Source organism: Macrosteles quadrilineatus, unplaced genomic scaffold (genome assembly GCF_028750875.1).
Source record: "Macrosteles quadrilineatus isolate MER2022 unplaced genomic scaffold, UCM_ALF_1.0 Scaffold_4__1_contigs__length_99947679, whole genome shotgun sequence".
Classification (NCBI taxonomy): Eukaryota; Metazoa; Arthropoda; class Insecta; order Hemiptera; family Cicadellidae; genus Macrosteles; species Macrosteles quadrilineatus.
Genome location: NW_026542597.1, coordinates 82,835,416 through 82,856,897, shown reverse-complemented (window position 1 = coordinate 82,856,897; position 21,482 = coordinate 82,835,416). Strand labels below are relative to the sequence as shown.

General features: G+C 34.3%; 1 protein-coding gene across 8 annotated transcripts in view; it reads right to left on the bottom strand.

Moving 5' to 3' along the window:
* The window catches only part of LOC128991453 (uncharacterized), a 134,180-nt gene that overhangs the window by 98,238 nt on the left and 14,460 nt on the right, over positions 1-21,482 (bottom strand). The window contains exon 1 of one of the 8 annotated variants that reach the window (XM_054414345.1): positions 17,323-17,425. The exons of the other annotated variants lie outside the window; for them this stretch is intronic. The gene's annotated coding sequence lies outside the window, so the exon portion shown is untranslated. Of the gene's footprint in view, positions 1-17,322; positions 17,426-21,482 lie in introns of those variants that run through there. 8 annotated transcript variants of the gene reach the window in all.

Below are 21,482 nucleotides of genomic sequence, written 5' to 3'. Positions count from 1 at the left end.
TTCAATAAGTTCATAAATATTAAAAACAAACCGTGAAATATAAATTGTTATGAATTGAAGCCATAATCCAGATATATCTTGTTGGATTATATTTTCTATTTTATTTTTAAATAATTTCGTTACATTTCAACTTTCAACACTGGACGGTTTCAAGGAAACCTTAACCTTAATCTTCGAACTGGTGAAAATCAGTAGGAAATTGATAAGGGAAGTTGTTAGGGGATTCTGGAAGGGGAAATAATGCTCATGAAATAAAATCTGCGTTCCCCTACAGTTGATGTTCCAATGTTAAACAGGTAAATATAATCCTGCTGTTCAAGCGGAAGTTTTAAACAATATAATAAATATTGATGCTGCAGAAGTAGATGTTACGTTAATATTTGTCTAATTACTGTTGTAAGGCCATTATACGAACTAAATATCACAGTAATTCGAATAGTTATCATTCACTAAAACTGACACATTTAATCAAATAATTATTCGTACAATTTTTTAATAGAAAAATACAGTGTTTCTGGGCCTAGGGTTTACAATGGACTAAGCTTTGTTGAAAAAGTAGGTTAGTTTCGACTATTAATACATACCCCACATATTCTAGTCTACTAACACATCAATATTGTCTTAGAATAAAATTTTATTTTGGTTTAATTGACCCAACTACAAATTGTGCTGGTATCAATCACTAATTTTTATCGAGTATGACAATTATTCAACAAAACCAAACTGAGTATTTTAAGCTTGTAAAATAAAGCATGAAAATTGAATAACTGGTTCATGCGATGATTACAATAGTAGAAAAGACTAAGATTCAAAAAGTCTTATACAATTGCATCAACTACTTTGTGGTGATTAAATTGGTCCTTGGTCCATAAAGATCAATAATATTCATACTGATACCCTGAACTACGTACATATGACTTTTAGGCTATGGCTTACAGGTCAGTAGTACAAATTATGTACTTCAATAAATTAAAGATGATATGTTTCGTTACAATGCAACATCATCAGAGTTTGCAACACGTCAAAACATCGAAGTTTAACATTAAACAGAACACGAAACGATACGAAACTTGATAGCACTATCAGGGCATTGCGGCGGTTGTGTAGACTCAAAGTTATAAAAATGGCTTTAATTATTGAAATGTAAGACATAACCTAAAGAGTCACATAAAGATTGCGTGTTTTCTTCAGTATCTAAAACATTGCACAATGTGCACATTCAAACAATTTCTACATGGTGCTGTTGGCAAGACAGCTTCAACGAGGAAATTTGTCAATTAGGCCTAAAAAGTGGACCAAAACAGAAGGGGAAAGCATAGTTAACGCGTTTACAGCTGATGAACCGAAAGAGCAAGGAAAGTGAGCAAAACATAAATAACAACAAGCGATTTTCTCCTGTCACCTCAGAACTGTCCTACTACGACCTCGGTGTGGTCAAAAGTTAATCTTTGGCGGGAAAAGTACCACGGTAAGGTGCGGTAGAACCAGTAGCTGGCTGTAAATTATAAGACGGATTAGTGGTTGGAAATGTTAAAGTGAAAATGTTACTTGCGGAATTATGTTTAGCAATTTATTACAAGCCGAAACACTAACCATGTTGTACAGGGTCCAGATGGATACAGCATGAGGTGAAGTAGTAGGGATCGACGCTCGTTATAAATACCCCCGCCGCAGCAAACCTGCAGACTAAGCGAATTTCCATTAACCTGATTGGATTTACACTAAAATGCCTCCATAAAAATAGCACATTTATTTCCTATTTAAATAGAATTAGTTTAACGAGTACTTAGGTTTGCTGCAACAGAGATGGTAAAAAAGATTTTTTTATAAAATGATAATAGTTTAGTAAGAAATAAAAGTATTTTCCAAAATCGATCAAAATATGTTCATAAACAAGCAAACTACAACAGTAGACTTATTCTCCATAAGAATAACATGGGAATTTTAAAATTACAATTTTTTTGAATTTTCTCCGTAACGATTAGGCGCATAATAACGCTTCAATATACTAAATTATTTGTTTTTTTAAGCTCTATAAAATGGTTTAAAAATAAATTGTGAAATTTTGTGTTTTTAGGGTCGAAAATGGGAAAAACCTATTTTTACCCCATAAAACCCCCCATAAACCCCCGTTCCTATAGTCCGATCATGCTGGTTCGCGAACTCATTCAAGTTTATCCCGCCTTACACCTTCAAACCAAATTTTATCAAAATCGGACAAAAATTACTCAAGTTATCGTGCGGATGGACATATATATATATATATATATAGATATATATAGATATATAAAAATTTGAACGAATGGTGTTTTTGGCCTCTGGGGACATCAAAATGAAAAAGTAAATCGGTCCCGGGCTTAGGTCTTACCATGAGACCTACGGTAATAGCTACTTCCCTATAGGGAAATTCGCTAAAATCAATGATACTGATAATTAAGTTTTCTTTAAGTATTTGGTTAATTTTATATGAGAATGTGATTAGTTTTCGACAAGACTACATGTAAACCTACACCTGTTTTGTATCATCAATTTTGGTCCCATTTAATAAAAATGAGGTTTGATAAACTTTTAGATATACAACACAGCTCAAAGTTGACTATTTCGCGTTTCTACTATGTCTAGCATTGTATTTTAATTTTTCTAGGGTATTTTAAGCTGAGCTAAATATGATTGGAAATTAAGTGTAACCATCGATGTATAATACGAGTGTAACAAGTAGTAATGTGATCTGTGTATCTATTTTACTCAATATTCCTAAACCGAAATCATCTAGCCAATAAATTATCAATGATCAAGGGCAAGTGTTTTAGTTTCCAACTGGATTCCAATATATTTCGTCAAGGGTCTGATGATGATTGGAGTGTCCTATACAAATCGTTGGTATATGCATGCCGTCTTATCGATATAAGTGTACATAAATGTTTCAAGTGTTATTATATGTATTTTTATTTACTTGTTGTAGTTTCCAACCTTTAAAATTAACAAAACCATTATCCACATACAAACCATAGATGAAGTAATATAATTATATTATATTATAATATTATATTATAATATTATATTATTATAATATAATATTATATTATATTATTATATAATATTATATTACTTCATCTATGTACAAACTAATCTACAAAACATAGCATCACCAATTCTTATTTCACGAAGTTCCAAACGAATTCCCACTTTTAGCCTGTCCTCCTAGTCGCAAAAACAATACTCTATCGCTACCACCTTATTACATGGCCCCAGGCCTGGTAAGATTATGAATGGCAGAGGGTGTGGTAGACTTGCCCCCTCCTGCAGCAGAAGAGCAGAAAATTGCTGACAACACGCCCTTCCTACCAGCCAAGGTCGGGTACACCCACGACTACACCTTGCCTTCCTCAAGACAATCGCTACCTAGCTGGCAAAGGAACAGCTGCTGCTTTTGTTCTACGTAATATACATGTTCATATAAAGTGTTGCTCCGTTCATAAACTTGCACATACTATGTCGCCCACAGTGAAAATTGCTCCTTGTGGAAATGTGCTCAGTTATAACATGTTTTAGATTTATCAGTGTTCAAATAGTATATTTCATCATTAGGATGTAAAATGGCTTTTTCGAGCCGAGCTCAACTTTCAGGATAATGAACAAGTGTTGAAAATACACTTTTTTCTCGAGTGTTAGACTATATTTTTTGTCCTATTGCAGGATAACAAGTTAGAAAACAACAATAATTTTCAAGCTAAGATAACCTCTCAAAACCCCTTCAGACTCATTTAAAAATATTTAATAAATAAATAGCAGTTTTCAATCATTTCATCTATTATAACCGAGTCAGTGTACGTTATACTATTGATTGATATGTCGTACTATTGACAAGAATGCAACAATACCTCTATCCGATTAAATTGAGCGATACACAATTTTCGATAAATGCAACTGCTTACAATCGAAGTTAATAACAGCTGAAATGTACTCCCTAGTTACTAAAAAGGCTTTTTAAGGGCTACTTAAGACCCGGAACGCATGTATTAAAAACGGCTGTTTTTGAGGCAGTCGACGAAAAAGTAATGATTACGTTTTAACCAACTGTGTTTTCAAAATAATTGTATGAAAGTAATAAAGAGACAGTATCAACACAGACAATATAATACTTTAATGGTATCAAGGTGTTAAACAACACAAACATTTGTCAGGTGTGGTGTATGTAACTACAGCTACGTTATGGAAGATAAATAGTGGAAAGGAAACCGCTCAAGGATTGAACTCTGCAACATCAGAAGAATACTACCCATTCGTTTTCTAATACAAATGTGTGCTTTGGTAAGATCTGTATTTGTAGCCTTTGGAGCCAGGAAAACAGCAGAATTCACTCAAATGCATATACAAACTCAATCTCAAAACCAAAAACCATTATCACAACACACGCAATCCATGTAATTTCAGATGATTGACAAATAAGGAACGTTGTCTTAGGCCATTTTCATAAGTTTGCTACACCATTCTAGTGTTATATTGATGCTATGTCCGTCAACAAAAGCTATCACAACGTTAAAAAAATATCATGCGATGTAAAATGAAAATTTGAAATTACACTTTCAAGGCAAATTCAAAAATAAATCTTATACTAAAAAAAACTTTTGCAAAACTTATGACAGCTAGCCTGACCATACTACTGGACCAAATTACACGCTGTTGATAACAAATGAAAGTTTTTTTCTGTAGATGTGCAGAATCCCTTTATAAATTAAAATAGGCTCAAAGATAAGAGCAAAAAATGAATTTTAAAATTTACAAAATTAACATGGACCTTATGGGTTGCCATGTTGGTGACGAAATAACAACCAAAATATAAACGGAAAATCAAAACAAATGTAAGAAATTCTAATCACATGTTTTATTTACAGCGTGTGGTGAAAATAGAGAACTTTGCACAATACATACTTTTGGTCGACTTTTCGACCACGGGACGAGGTCTCGTCTTATGTACTGAAAAACTTTTGCAAACCTTATGACAGCTAGGCTGACCATACTACTGGACCAAATTACACGCTGTTGATACAAAATGAAAGTTTTTTCTGTAGATGTGCAGAATCCCTTTATAAATTAAAATAGAGTCAAAATAAGCACAAAAAACTAAGCACAACATTTTTTCAACCCGATTCTTGTATATGACATCAAACTACCGTAAAAAATTACATCTATTGCTACAAATTCACCGTAAAAATGTTCAAAGTCTCGAGTTGTCGGCATGTCAAGAACTGGTAAACAAAGCTGTAGAATGTGAAAACAATGGTGACGGGGATGAAAAGTAGAGCAGCTGAGAAGTTTAGGGGTTGGGGTCCGAGCAGCCCTTCAATCTTCATTGTGCACCCCTCTAGGGCGGAGGGGGAAGATACTCGGAGACATAGGGAGAGTTGCGATAGAGAAAACGTGAATCACACTCACATAAGTAACATATAGTCTACTTAGGAATGTTTGATGTTAAGTTTAATTACTTATTGACTTTTGGATACTTAAAACTTTTTAACTGAATTGGCGAACATAGGTAGGTATTTAAAGTCAAGTATAAATGGAGAGTGTATGATGAGTGGTGCGATCTTGTAGTCTTGTTACTAAGGACGACATTTCACTTAGAAAGGATTGTTGATTAGCCCATACAGCCAATGGCAACTAAGGGACCAACAGTTTATAGTGGAATCTGAACCTCTTTTGCCTTGTAATTTACGAATTGGTCTAATTATCGGGATAGTACTGCGGATAGTCGTAGTACTCGCTAGTGCGGACGTAAATCCCGTAAATCCACAACAGGGAGTATCGCATCCACAGATCATGCCTACTAAAATTGACATCGAAAAGTGCAAACGTGCTCATCGTATTGTGAAATATCTAACATGTTTTACATGTGTTTCATGTTAGTAACTTTAATGGTGTCGACTTATTTCTCTTTTATTTGGAGTACTTTGGATCCAGAGAACGAGTTATTGTTTATATTAAATGATTAAGTGACAAAAAGCAAAGGGTAAACAACAAATCGTTCTTACATACTGTTGACCAGACGGAATTAATCTGAAATTGTCTTTAGCTGATTCATAAGGACAACACATCTATAAGGTGTTACTTTTCTATTTCTTTTACTCCCATCTTCACATTTTTAAAAGCTATAATCTAGCTGGGAACTTATTTTTCACATCACTTCAGGCTAGATCTAGAGAGTCGACATTATCACTTAGATACAATCCATTGGTGACTGGAGGGATTCGAACCTAGAAAATCAAAGAACAAAGTCCCGTGCTTTACCACTAGACCAGCGTGCTTCCTTGATAAGCGTTATAGCCTAGATGTATAAGGTGTTACTCAATGGCACTTAATAAACACAAAATTGTATACCTCTTCAGAGGTAAAAAAATATTCCTCATTTTAACTATCCAACCCTTATTTGGAGCCAAAAATATAAAACTGCGCTGCATAAAATATCCATTTTAGTATCTTGGAACGCGGAAGAGGAAAACCAAACTCCAATATTTATGTGACAGTAAGCATGTCACGTGCAAGACATCGTATCTCACCTCCTTCGATCTGACAATCGATATTTGTATCGATGGTCGCAGACGGAACAAAACTTGTCCTTCAACTTTACTCGAGTTTATACGTGCAAGACCTATTGTATCTCATCTTCGATCTGACAAACGATATTTGTATCGAGAAATTGTCACAGACGAAACAAAACTTGTCCTTCAACTTTACCTGAGTTTATACGTGCAAGACCATTCGTATCTTATCTTCGATCTGACAATCGATATTTGTAACGATGGTCGCAGACGAAACAAAACTTTTCCTTCAACTTTACCCTAGTTTATACGAGCAAGACCTATCGTATCCCATCTTCGATCTGACAATCGATATTTGTATCGATGGTCGCAGACGGAACAAAACTTGTCCTTCAACTTTACCCTAGTTTATACGTGCAAGACCTATCGTATCTCATTATCAATATGACAATCGATATTGGTATCGATGGTCGCAGACGGAACAAAACTTGTCCTTCAACTTTACCCTAGTTTATACGTGCAAGACCTGCCGTATCTCATCTTCTATCTGACAATCGATATTTGTATCGATGGTCGCAGACGGAACAAAGCTCGTCCTTCAACTTGGTCCTAGTTTATACGTCCGTGTCATAGTGATATTAGGCCATGGCAAGGTTATGGTTAGGTCGGGTCGATGACGATTATATACGTGCTTTGTGGATGACGGATAAGCACGATGGTTGTTTGTTTAGGCAATACAACCGAATGTATTTAGCATTATGTAGGGCAGGGTTTGGTATGCAGCTATGAAGTACTGCTTATTTCAGCGAATTGTGGGGCAGCTCTTTTGATCGTTAATGTGAGAAAAACTACGAATTTTTTCAATTTTATGGAAAAGGTGAAACAATTAAGATGTTGAACTTGTATCTCTAAAAGTAGTCCTAGAATATATTGTGGTCAATATTCTGAGTAAATCCAAAACATGCATTATGTTTTAATTTAATGAACAGGAGTTGAAGCTTCCTGGAAAAAGTGTAAATTTACTATTATTAGTGCAACCACTATATACAGATAAATCCTTTAATTCGCGGTTTTCGTGCAAAAATAGTGTAGTTTTCTGAACTTTCGGATATACATATTCTAAAAGTAGTACTTTAAGTTTGTATTCACACAACAATGCAACATTCCATTTTAGTATAAATAAAACGTGAATCCAACGGAAGCTAATGGAAGCTCACTGCACAATTAAAAAATTAAATATAAATTGGAGAATAGCAATTTTTACCAAGCAACAAAATAGCATAAAATAACAATGAAGTGACAAAGTGATTTGGTTGAATGAAGCCATTTCCGTGCCTCCTTTATATTCACACACAATAGTTGTATAGGTTACAGTAGGGAGACATTTAACATTCAGTGTAGGTGATACAAGCAGAATTTAGGAGAAAGGCTAAAGGAATCATAACACTAGGGTCAAAACCTATACAGGGTGAATAAAAAGTCAAGACCCTCCCCCCTAATGTTTTTCTAAGAACATATACATAGATATCCTTTTGGTGGTCGTGCAATTCTTGCAGGAAGTTTAATTTTATGATTTTGAAATTGTTTAGTGTCCCCCAAAAAGTTTTGAAGTAGTTTGAAGTGTTTACAAAAACTTAAAGAATGGTGAAACCAGAGTTCGCTATCTCTTCTCTATCCAAAATAGTAGCCCATCAAAAGTTTAATGACGTTACTGTTAAATTAATTTTCTTGGGCATGATAAGTAATTTCCCTCCCCTGTAATTTGTTCCTAAGTAAATATTACAGAGTTATCTTTTGGGTGGTCATGCAGCCAGTGTTTCTCAGTTTCACATCCTAGGGCGCTATAAAAGCTTTTGGCGGGATTTGAACCCGGGACTTCGGGCTCCGAAGCCCCGAGGTTTACCAAAAAAACCAGCTCACTCACAGAGTGTGTCGCAGTTTCTTACACACTACTTCTGAATCGTACCACACTGGAAAGCGAAACGCTGTGTAGACTTTCATCTACATCTTTAACCATGTTTAATGGCTCTTTAAATCATCGCAGCACAGAGTAAATAGATATAATATCTATAATCGAAGTGTAAAAAACTAAAATAGAAAATTAAATTTCAATTTCAATTAAAAAAGTAGAACACTCAATGAGAAGGGCATTGAATTATATTATCTTCCGGTAAAATCTTCGCTAAATTGGTCCCTTAGTCCATAGTCAATTATAGTAGACATACAATGCCTGAGTAAAAATATAGCAACAAGTGATATGATTTATTTGAAGGTTTACTTAACTATCCAAAGACAATGGTATAGCCTTTTTAGATAAATTACTAAAACCATGGACTATATAACTAGTATTTAAGTTTTTATTATTATAACTTTATAAATTTAATTTTACTAGAATTAATTACGTAATCATTTTACTCTATAACGCTTCAAGACTACATATATTTGTATTTTATTTTTAGAAAAATTGTATATGTTTTATATATTGTGGAAATAAAACTGATTTGATTTGATTTGATTTGATAATCAATACTTGAAAACTTGCCAAATCTGAGTCTGTATAGTGTCTAGACAGAATTGTATAGACATGTCTACTTTAATGACAAGTCAAAGGTAGCAACCATAAACGATTAGCCTAAATTGCAACTCGAACAAACAAAATTATTCAAATAACTCATCACACAAACAACAGTATAACAATTGTATATTACATGCTTAACATAAAGTAGAAACCAGAAGATAAAAGTAATATTCAGTAATGCGAAGTAATGTGGATCGCGTGCTGGGCAGACATTACCTTTATCTTGGCTCCGCAATTACTTTTGTTTGGACAACTCGCCTTTTTGTAACAATTTATACCCGAAGTAGATCGTGTTTTCACATTTTGTAGGCCTAGGGCTGGAAAATGTTGTGTGTATTTTGGGTTCAGAAATAAAAGAAAATGTTGACCAAGTTGATTTAAATGTGATGAAATTGTAGTATTACAAGAATAATAGTATACATGACGAATATTAGAACAGAACGTATGGATCATAAACATGAACAAATGACGTAAGTGGCCCGAACCTTAACACAGTTCCATGTGAAAAAATGTTTACTGGGCCAGTAACATAATTTATGTTTATTATCCATGCCGTGTCTGTTCAAGTGTTCGTGGTATACAGGGTATATCGAAAAACAGTTTCTTGAACAGTTATAAGTATTTAGATTTGTTTTTTAATCATATCACAAAATATTGTGATACCGGATTTTCTTTCTCATATAAAGCTTATCTTATAAAACACATTTCTACACTTATCGATATACTGCAAAAATTTACAAGACATTAAATATAAATACCCCCGCCGCAGCAAACCTGGAGGCAGAGCGAATTTCCATTCGCCTGATTGGATTTACACTAAAATGTCTCCTTTAAAAATATCACATTTATTCCCTATTTAAAAAGAATTAGTTTAACTAGTACTTAGGTTTGCTGAAACAGATAGGGTAAAAGTGTTAATTTTATGTTAATTTTCCAAATTTGATCAAAATATGTTCATAAACAAGCTAACTACAACAGTTTATTTATCCTCCATTAGAATAACATTGGAACTTTAAATTTACAATTTCTTTTGAATTTTCTCCGTAACCATCATGCACACAATAACGCTTCAATATACTAAATTATTTGTTTTCAAACCTCTACAAAATGGTTCGGAAAGAAATATCTAAATTTATGTTTGTTGGGTTAAACATGAGAAAACCCCGTTTTTACCCCATAAACCCTTAGTTCCTATAGTCCGATCATGCTGGTTTGCGAACTCGTTCGAATACATGTAAGTTTACACGTTTATACCAAATTTAATCAAAATCGGATCATTTTTGCTCGAGTTATCGTGCTAACTCAATAAACCTTTAGCTAGTTATAACTACTTTATACATTTCGAATCATAATTAGAAAATATTCCTATGAAATTCGCTAACATCATTGACATTTCATCGCACCATAATGTAAATCATATTAGGAAATTTGCTTCGGCAAAATCTAAATCTATTGAACACTAGCCATTACGCAATCAAACCCGGCAAAACGATTGTGTGGAATAGAGCAGAAAACCAAGTCCCATCGCCCTAATGGATCATAGACCAAACCACAATCTCGTCCACTCACTCTCTCAACGTAAGGTAATTTGTAATCCTATTCCGAAACGCCAGGTAATTTGTTGCAGGGTCAATAGTCGAATGGTCACCGTCCCAATCCTCAATGTAGGTCTAGGATGCTAGGATGTTGCGATCATCTTTGTTACATTATTCATTCCTACGCCACTCCTATTATTGTTCGCCTTTATTGTCGAATCAAGCTGGCCATTCCCGGTTCTCTTCACACTGGTTGAATGATTTCCACGCAGTTACAGGCAATTTATGACTCCAAACAACCGATTTCATACTAGAACTTACTGATTTAAGATTTGGGGAGCGAGTCCAAGGTTCCGGGTTCAAATCCCGCCAATCATCAATGGATTTTGTGTTGGATATTATCTATGTGATAATGCCACAACCCTCTAGGACTAGCCTGCAGTAATGTGTAAAACAGTTCCGGACTAAAACCTAGCGTCCTAGGATGTGAAGGTGATACTTAAAAAAATATTAATTTAGAATTAGGTACCTATGCAAATGTCAATCCCGAAACCACCAATTGAATTTTCCATCATTTACTAGTTACTGAGTAAGTATAATTATGGATTATTGCTTCATCTGTAGTAAATCCAAGTTATTATGCACCGGTAAAGATGGTGTATTTACAATCTATACTAGTGATAAACTTCCATTCTAAAACCCTGTTATCAACTTATTTCCTAAAATTTATGGAACCCAAGATAACTGTAGGTAGATCTAGCTCGATGTAGAAAATGGAACAAAAACGTGGGTATTCAATTAAATTCCAAAACTTCTAAACTTAAGATAAAAAATGTGTAGCTATGAACTGAAATCAACTTTCCGTCCGAAAACGCTTTCCAAATCGCTGCCCAGCACTGCCTTCACCTTTAACCTCTGAAGAAAGTACACACCTGACAAGACTGACACTAGTATGGTGATCTACTAAAGCGACTGCGGACGACAACAAAGTTATGAACTACGTTCTTACAGTTTGTCAATCCAGAGAAATTGTCTTTAACGATGTTAAAATATTCACAAAGGCGCGCGTTAAAATTGAAATTCTTATTTTTAAGATTGCACTGAATTTAGGATTTCCGGTACAAGATATGGAACAGGAAAACAAGATTTCGAATCGGATTATTATCATTATATCAAATGGAAAAGTTTGTCGAGTCGAAGTATTTTAGGAATCCCTGGATTTTTAGACGGGTTTGATTAGTATGACTTTATTCCCCAATATTATTTGTTTTCGTTTCGTAGATAGTTGTACTTAATCTACAGCTTACAACTTAATGCAAAATCCTACATTAGTGCATTGCCTCTTAGTTTAAAATTGAAACGAACTCTTCAGGATATTCGAAGAGTAACCACTTAATCGGAGTTTTGCCTGGTTTTTTGTTAAATAGACAAGATACTTGATTAAATTTAACTATTTCGTAATACAGGAGCACTAAAAGCGCCAAAATGTGTTTGCAAAATGTATAAAACTAAACAGGTGTCTTTTGATTCATTAATTCGTTTAAAATCTGTGTGTAGATTCTGAGACTTTCTGTATCACGATTTTAGTAAGTGAAGACAAAAGCATTACGTAACCAATTTGAATACAACGCAAATCCAACATAACATTAAACGGCAAATACACTAAAATAAGTTAGGCTACTTAAAAAAGAAAATAAGTTCAAACTTTCATAATGAACACATTTTCGTATATGAAAAACACAATAAATACGCAACAAAAAAACTTTGAACTTACACTAATTTAAACAAATCTTCCACCAATCTTCCAACAGACAAAAAAAAACAAAAAATAACATTTTAACTCTCCAAAATCCAGCTGGTTCTAGTAAGTTCTAGGTAAACATCGACAGCTGACATTGCAACACCTGTGCACAGTAATTTGTTTCATTCAAAGACAAACAAGACAATTTGCACGGGCTGTCGCTCCTGACGTCACAGCATGTTGGAAAACCCATCACAGAGAAATGATTTAGAAGAATACATCTGGGTAATTGCACGAAAGTTCGGTAATTGTTTTGCTCGACGAGCGTGTTTTCAAAAATGGAGTTACACGTGTACAATTCTTACAATTTTTACTTGGAGTCAAAAAGTTAGTTTACTTGGTGTGCCATTGCATCTAACTTATTCACAGTATCTGATTACTTATCCCACCAATCGCTTGTTCTCAGCTACTGTATGTGATAAAGTGTCCCAATGCATCTCGATAATAGCAAGAAAGTTTGGTCAGGTATCGAGTGTGTTTTCAAAAATGGAGTTACACGTGTACAATTCTTAAAATTTTTACTTGAAGTCAAATAGTTAGTTTGTTTACTTGGTGTGCCATTACATCTAACTTATCACAGTATCTGATTACTTATCCCACAATCGCTTGATCAGTAAACAACTACTGTACTTAAGAGTACTTAACTACTGTATGCAAAAGAAGTGTCCCAGTGGTTCAGAGCCCACTACGCCACAGTTTCAATATGATAGGTATGAGAACTGTCTCCATATCAAAGATTCCCCTTCACGATAGGTCATACGATAATTTTAATCATAGATGAAAAGTAAGCAATATAAGAAATTAGAGAATTGATGAACACTGTGCTCTGTATAAAGAGATGATTTTCATTTAACAAGCATAATTAAGCATTTAACATGTTAGATTAACATGTTTTTAACGAAGATAGCATACAAAAAATAAATGTATACGTCGGTAATAGTGAAAATTGTATTTTCGCGGCAATCATTACAGGCTAACTCAATTAATAAAAATAATTAGCTAAACCAGTGAATAAAAGTAGTGCATGTAATAGTTATTTGTGCAACTAGTGAGAAAAGTGAGCAATTGACTCACTCGAGAGAAATCCTTACTCACGAGCCGTAGGCGAGTGAGAAATGGTTTCTCGAGTGAGGCAATTGTACTTTGAACTCGAGTTGCACATTATACTTTTCCTACAGTTGCCATAAAACAAATAAATTGGTGAAGAAACATAACCTATTTTTACACAGAAGTGAACTTTTAATATAACATTTAATGTGAAGTGACAAATACAACAGTACAACAGCTGACCAGCTGATTTACAGCCAGTGCTGCCAACGTATTTTGCGCGCATACGACGTTGCCTGCATGTTACTCGCTCACTATTTCGTGCCTTTCACGTTGCAAATATGGAGTGAGACAAAGTAATTAGAGTGAGACAATGTTAACATTGTCTCACTGATGAGCGAATTGGACACTTTGCTTTCTCAAATCAGTGAGAGAACATGTACATTGTTAGGTAACTGTAGGAAAACTTATTTTAAACAAATTAAAAAATTACAATATTTTGATCACAACCAGCACAAAAAAAAACATAAATTTGAACATATGAAGAACTTTTCAACAATGTAAACAGCTGATTTAGTGTTCAATAAAAGCACACTGTTTTGTCTTGTTTGGTTGGAATACTGGAGTGCGGCAATGTAAAATTAGTGCGGCAAAAGTAAGAAAATTCAGCTGGCTTATTTGCGAGCAAAAAATCAAGCAGTAAAAAAAAAATCAATCAAGTAAGGACGCCTACTTTGTCAAGTAGTAGGAAAAATTACTTCACATGTTGACTATTCCTAGAAATAAATATAGAACAGACCGTAACGAGGTTATTGGCTAAATGAATAATATCCCAGAGGCTAGCCAATATTAGCCGGTCTCTAGCCACTGGCTGGCGGTGGAAGGGGTGGAAATGTGCCAAAAGCCGGTGATTCACTAGTAATGTACGCAACTACTGCATATTGGCCGAGTAAGCTATACTATTGTGTTTTGTTTGACAATCGTCAACAAATGCAACGATACGCTCAATTTATTGTGAGTCGTGTAAGCAATCGGTCGTACATTAAAAAATTGTGGAAGGAAAACATACAAAATAAAATAAAATACAAAATGAATACACAATCATAATCATAATATAAAAATGGTATTCATTTTGGCAGTAAGTATATTATTTTAGTGTTACTATTCAATAAAATTTCGAAGTAATTTTTTTGAACGATAGCTAAATTAAATCTTCATTTAGATCAGTGTGTAAAATAAATTATTTTATTTTAAAGGCAAATGTACCCCTTTTAAGGTTTCTTTGAGATAAATTTCACATCGAAATCCATAACAATACAATTTATTACTGTTAGATTTAATTTTATAATACTTTCATGAAAAAGTTCACACGGTTAAAATTTAACTAATTTTAACCAGAGAAATCTTGTTGTATAACAACTGATAAAATGACGATAATTGAACTGAATATTTATATTTTTTTCAATCCCAAAAAGTATTGCAATGTTCAACTCTCCAAACTAAATTCAAAAGAGAGAATACGCATAACACCAATCTCAACAACTACTGAAACCGTAAAAAGTGAAACTTGTACAAATTATTATAATCAATATCCTCAACCACCTGGCGGCCTGGGGCAATCCTCGAGGAAAGTTTCAACCATTTAATCACTAGGTTGGATTACAATTTTGAAAATTAACACCTTACGCTGACAGCCTAAGTGGTTAATGATATTAGTAGGAGCTCGACACCTTCAAAGCGATAAGACAAAAAATCCAAACTAGGGCTAGATATAAAACACTGCATTACTGTTTAAAAGGTCTGATTAACACTTGTGCAATTTCTTTTCACAGTTTGGCAACGCTGTTGACTTAAAGAGACAGTTAACTTAGCGGTTTAATTAAACGGTTTGAAGCCACGGGTTACTTATTGCAAGAGCTCGAAAAATACCTTTAGAATTTTAATGTTGATGCTTGATTTTTTAATAGGATCGATTTCTAATACGTACAAAATATTTACACTAGTTTATAGAAAAATAGACGATCAGGTTTTGTTTAGTTCTGTATCGAATTATAATTATGATTAAATATACCATATTATTTACTAAATAGAGTCGGTAGGTGATTAGGCTAAAATGCTCAAAATCTTTGAACGAAGTTGTAATTCTTCGAATTCTAATATTTTTAGGCATGTCACATTTTCTTCTTGTGGATGCGAATTTCAAACAATGAATGATAATTATTGTATTTCAAATACAATTTTTCAGACACAGAATAAATCAGGAGTTTTAAGCAGTGGGCTACAATCACATTAAGAAAAACTACTTTTCAGTAATTTGTATATAAAAAACTAAAATTATGTAGTTTAGTGATCAACACTCTACACAATGTTAAATATAACAATTAAATCCATCATTTCCAACTTCATAAACCAATATAATTCAGGGAAATCGTTGCATGCATTTAAAGGTCAACCGATAGCGATTTAAAGTTTAAAGTTATCAGGTCTAATTATGCATTCATGAACTTTGATCGACGCTACTGAAGTTTCTGCAATGTTTCTACTAAGTTGGATGAGTGTGAATACTGGCGAATATTAAACTACCTAGCAACACATGATATTTTGATGTATTAAAACTGTAGTGTACGCTTAATTATTTTCTAAACGGTATTTACTCTGTTTAATTCTCGGCATCTATGTTTATTGTTTGTTTTCTGTAAATTTATTCTGGAAAATGCACTTAAAACCATAATATCTGTTTGGTTTGAAACTCTTTAAAATTATTAATCAAACGTTTCGTTTGTGAAAGCCTTCATAAAGTTATTTTAGTTAAAACATTCAAATATTTACGTTTATCAAAAAAAGTTTAACGGTAACAATTAATTATCGAAACATCAAGACAGTGTTTATAAAAGCTTTCTAAGTTAACTTCATCAAGTCAAACATAATATTACGGTTATCAAATTCTAAATATAATGTTAGTCAAACACATTCCAAAATTAATATTTAAGTTTGTAAATGTTTTTATCAAGACTCTCTTTAGGATAAATATTGTCCACAACGCATTCACGAACGAAAGATTAAAGTTTGAGGAAATATTACGCCCAGAAAAACTTTGAAATAATTAAACAATCACTTCTCTCAGCAAGATGCATTTATACCTTTCCTTAAGTATCCTATCTAGACATCTAATGTGTTAAATTCGACCTTAGATAACACAGAGTTTCTTATTGTGTACACTTATTTAACATTCACTCTCTTTATTTATTTATTTCAGTTTCAAATTCGCTGAAGAGGTGAACAAGCTATTTCCAACAACAGTTGTAAAAGGTGAACAGGGGACAAGTACAGCTTTGGAACATCGCCAAAACTAAAACATATTATAATAAAAGGTACAAGGGAGTCTGAAACCAAGTGCTTACATTAAAGCACAACAATGCTTGATTTTCTTAAATTTTATCTGAAAAAAAAAAACAGAAAAAGCGTTATGAACAGTTGAAATGTAACAAAAAACTTCAAATTGCTTATACAAGATGTTTTGAGAGGCCAATCTATTAATTCTTGTCAAAACTGACATAAATGTCTTTGAAGCCTAATTTTACGAATTGTTTAACAGCTGAACACGTCGTCAAATAATAATAAAAACCCAAAACATTAGAGAAGAGTAGGGCAGTCAAGTAAAACAAAACTAAAAGTCTACGACCACGTGTACAGCTATAAAGAATTAAAAACAAAAATGTTCTCTCTACATCTAAAAAAAGGTGTGTGACCTTTGCAACTATTAAGATAAACGGCCCAGGCAAAAGGAATGCAACCAACAGCAAACAAAACACGAAGACGTACCTTTTTTCCAACAGCAGTGGGGAGAAAAAACAGCTGTCCAAATGGAAAAAAATAACACGCGGGTCACGAGAAACACGCAATAACAAACAGAAGTTGAGCAGAAATGGCGACGGGCAAGTCCAAAGAGGGCTATGCTAGCAACCGAGTGCTAAATATATCTGGGAAGCGCCGAGACTCGCCGCGACGGCGTGCAGCGTCGGGAGTACCTTGGGAGTGATAACCTGTGCGAAATGTACATCACTTGGAGCTAGAGAGTGATAACCTGTGCGAAATGTACATCACATGGGGCTAGAGAGTGATAACCTGCGCGAAATGTACATGACAAAGGGCTAGAGAGTGATAACCTGTGCGAAATGTACATCACATGAGGCTAGAGAGTGATAACCTGTGCGAAATGTACATCACATGGGGCTAGAGAGTGATAACCTGTGCGAAATGTACATTACATGAGGCTACAGAGTGATAACCTGTGCGAAACGTACATCACATGGGGCTAGAGAGTGATAACCTGTGCGAAATGTACATCACTTGGAGCTAGAGAGGGATAACCTGTGTGAAATGTACATCACATGAGGCTACAGAGTGATAACCTGTGCGAAACGTACATCACATGGGGCTAGAGAGTGATAACCTGTGCGAAATGTACATCACATGGGGCTAAAGAGTGATAACCTGTGCGAAATGTACATCACATGGGGCTAGAGAGTGATAACCTGTGCGAAATGTACATCACATGGGGCTAGAGAGTGATAACCTGTGCGAAATGTACATCACATGGGGCTAGAGAATGATAACCTGTGCGAAATGTTCATCACATGGGGCTAGAGAGTGATAACCTGTGCGAAATGTACATCACATGAGGCTAGATAGTGATAACCTGAGCGAAATGTACATCACATAGGGCTAGAGAGTGATAACCTGCGCGAAATGTACATGACAAAGGGCTAGAGAATGATAAGCTGTGCGAAATGTAATTCGCATGGGGTAAAGAGAGATAACCTGTGTGAAATGTACATCACATGGGGCTAACAGTGAGATAACCTAAACGAAATGTTCACTGAATGGGACTATAGTATGATAAGCGGTGCGAAGTGTACTTAAATAAGATGGAATCCCATATAGTCGATAATTATTTATCGTGAGCATTAATATGCGAAAATAAATATCACTCGCAAAAGATCTTAAACTTTCCGCATTCAAAATCGTCATTAATACTCGCCTCCAACAACGTAGAGTGCGTGGGTCTCCCAATGATGTAGGCGGGAACTAATCTTTTTGCAATCGTAATTTATTAACACACAATCGGACTGTACAAATGACTTTTAATAAATGAATTCCAAGGAGTACCTTCAGGAAATGGACAACAACTTTCACAATTAGCTTGGAAATCATTCAAAAGGTTCAGATGAAATATAGATATACCAGAAAATAATTCATGTTTCACAATGATTTAATATTCCCAATGTAAACTTGAGTTGACTAGAACTAAAAGCAAAACAATTTCAATTATCACCAACGATCACATTTTTTTGGCGAATTATCTCAATCTTAAATCAATACAAACAGTTTCAAGATTTTATGTATCATATAGACATAAAATCATATGATGAACTGGAATCTGGTAAAAAATTTGAAGTATAAGTGTTTATGTAAACTTTGTAGACTTCACGGACACGTGTGCTGCCGTGTGTCGTCTGCTTTTAAGCTCACCTCCCCCCACCACCCTTATACACCTGTTATACAACTACAAAGACTGTCTAGTAAGTGTCTACAAAGAGTATCGTCTTCTACATTGTCTACGTGTTGAAATAACAGACTGATTAAACACATCTGGAAATTGAAACAAAGCTAAATCAACTTTAGGTATCTTTGACGTCAGAGTGTAAAATTTAATAGGACTATAAATTATTATCCTTAATAAAGTTTGTAAACTATGTGTATATTTGAAACAGTAAGAAAATATTCGAAATAGAGAAAAAATATGACAGTACTTTGTGTTGTATAAAATGTCTTTGGATACAACAGGACGAGGTTTTAAGTTGTTTGAACTTATCGTCCAATGAGCGACATAATGTTTCTAGTCATATCCTAAACAAAATAATCGACCAATTCAGACCACCTATACATTATTTGTTTTTCGAAAAATGTCCTTGCGTTTCAATAAAATACCAATAAATGTATTAACCTAGGGGAGAAAAGAAATTAACATAAACACAGGACGAACTGACTAATCAAAAAAATTAATCGATAAAAATCAAGTAATTGTGGCATCACGATCTGGCTCAACAAACAAAATTTTGGTCAGACGAGTAAAAAAAGCAGATTTATAAGTACACACCATCGTATGTTCCTAAGCAAAGCCTACATAAAAATATGTAGATTAGTTTGATAAAATATTTCAATGCGAAGGGACGCGTCCAATCCCCAACATAAGGGGTTTGGGTCGCTTTCACCAAGAGCGTTTCTGAGTTACCTTATAAAAATTACCACTGACACAGACAATAAAAAAACAGTTTTGACATAGTAAATTGTAGCTTGGGGTTTTATGAAAAACTGTTTGCAAAAAGACCACGCTCTCCTTGCAGGATGACCTTGTTTCGATATATTTTGGCGAGCAGAAGCTGCGGTCGAGGAAGAGACAAACAGTTAATCTAGTGGAAGGTGTCATGTTTAGACCAGTTTTAAACCACGGATGGTCAAAACAGATAACACCACCTGTCAGATGATCCCTGGTCATTGACATTCGTGGGTGGTTGAAACCAAACAGTTTAAAACTAACCTCAAACTAGTTATTTTGGCGATTCCGAAAGAAATGATTATTCCAAGTAACTGAAGGGGGAGTTTCAAAGGGAATTATCTGCATTTCTTAAACATATTCTACATGTACGACAGGTGAATCTATTTTTTTGTTTCAACTGCAATATTTTGCAATTGAGGACATTAACTATTTTAAGGGAAAGTGGTATACATCTTTGTGGATATTTCGGGGATTGAAGATGCATCTCTTACACCGTGGTCCGTACGAGTTAAACATGTCATTATTTAGTTAGGGTTAGGCAGAACTCCACTAATAGGATTTTCTACACAGACCCGGAGATGACAGAAAAGAAAACTCATCTATTGCGGTGTCCCACAAGGCCTGACGCTCGACCCACTTATGTTTTTTTCTTCATAAATATAATTTGATACTACGTAATAAGTTTCGACTTTGTACCAAGTCTTAGTTAGTATATGTTTAAAGCAAGTGTCTCATTGTGAGAAATTATAACCTTTCAAAAAAATTTCAATAATAGACAGAATGTCATAAAATTTTTAACTTAAAGGATTTGTATAGGGATGGGTATGAATGAAAGTTAAATAAGGTTATACAATCATTACTGAATACACTGCATGAATTGCACATGTAGGTCGAAATCCATTTATAGTCGACGATCTTTCAAACAGGCGAAGAAATTATCGATAAATTGTCAATTGACTATTTACCTAACTAAACTAACCTTTTAGAATATTTATTGTAATGTTTATCCTACCCAATGGAACAAAACCTACCTTTTTAACTCTTACTAGATGTAAAACATAATGATTACGCAACAAACTCTTGTTGTTGGACAATCTCATGTTGATTTATTATAATGACACGCATTAAAATAATGAGTAAAATGTCGCAATGGGTTCAAGACATTCTGCGTGCTCTGCACGAAACAAAATGTGTATAATATTGTCTAGCTTCGTACATTATTTTAAACAACAATAAAGTATATTAACGAGTTTAATGTAATCGAATTTCAGTCAGTAACATACTAAGGTGTTTTTAGCGAATTTCCCATATAGGGAATAAGCTATTACCGTAGTACTCATGGTAAGACCTGGACGCGGGACCGATTTTTTTTTTCGTTTTGAGGTCCCTAGAGGCCAAAAACACCATCCGTTCAAATTCATATATATATATATATATTTATATATATATATATATGTGTGTGTCCGTCTGCACGATAACTCGAGCAAAAATGGTCCGATTTTGATGAAATTTGGTACAAACGTGTAAACGTACGTTTATTCGAACGAGTTCGCGATCCAGCATGATCGGACCATGGGAACGGGGGTTTACGGGGGGTTTTATGGGGTAAAAATAGGTTTTTCCCATTTTTGACCCAAAAAAC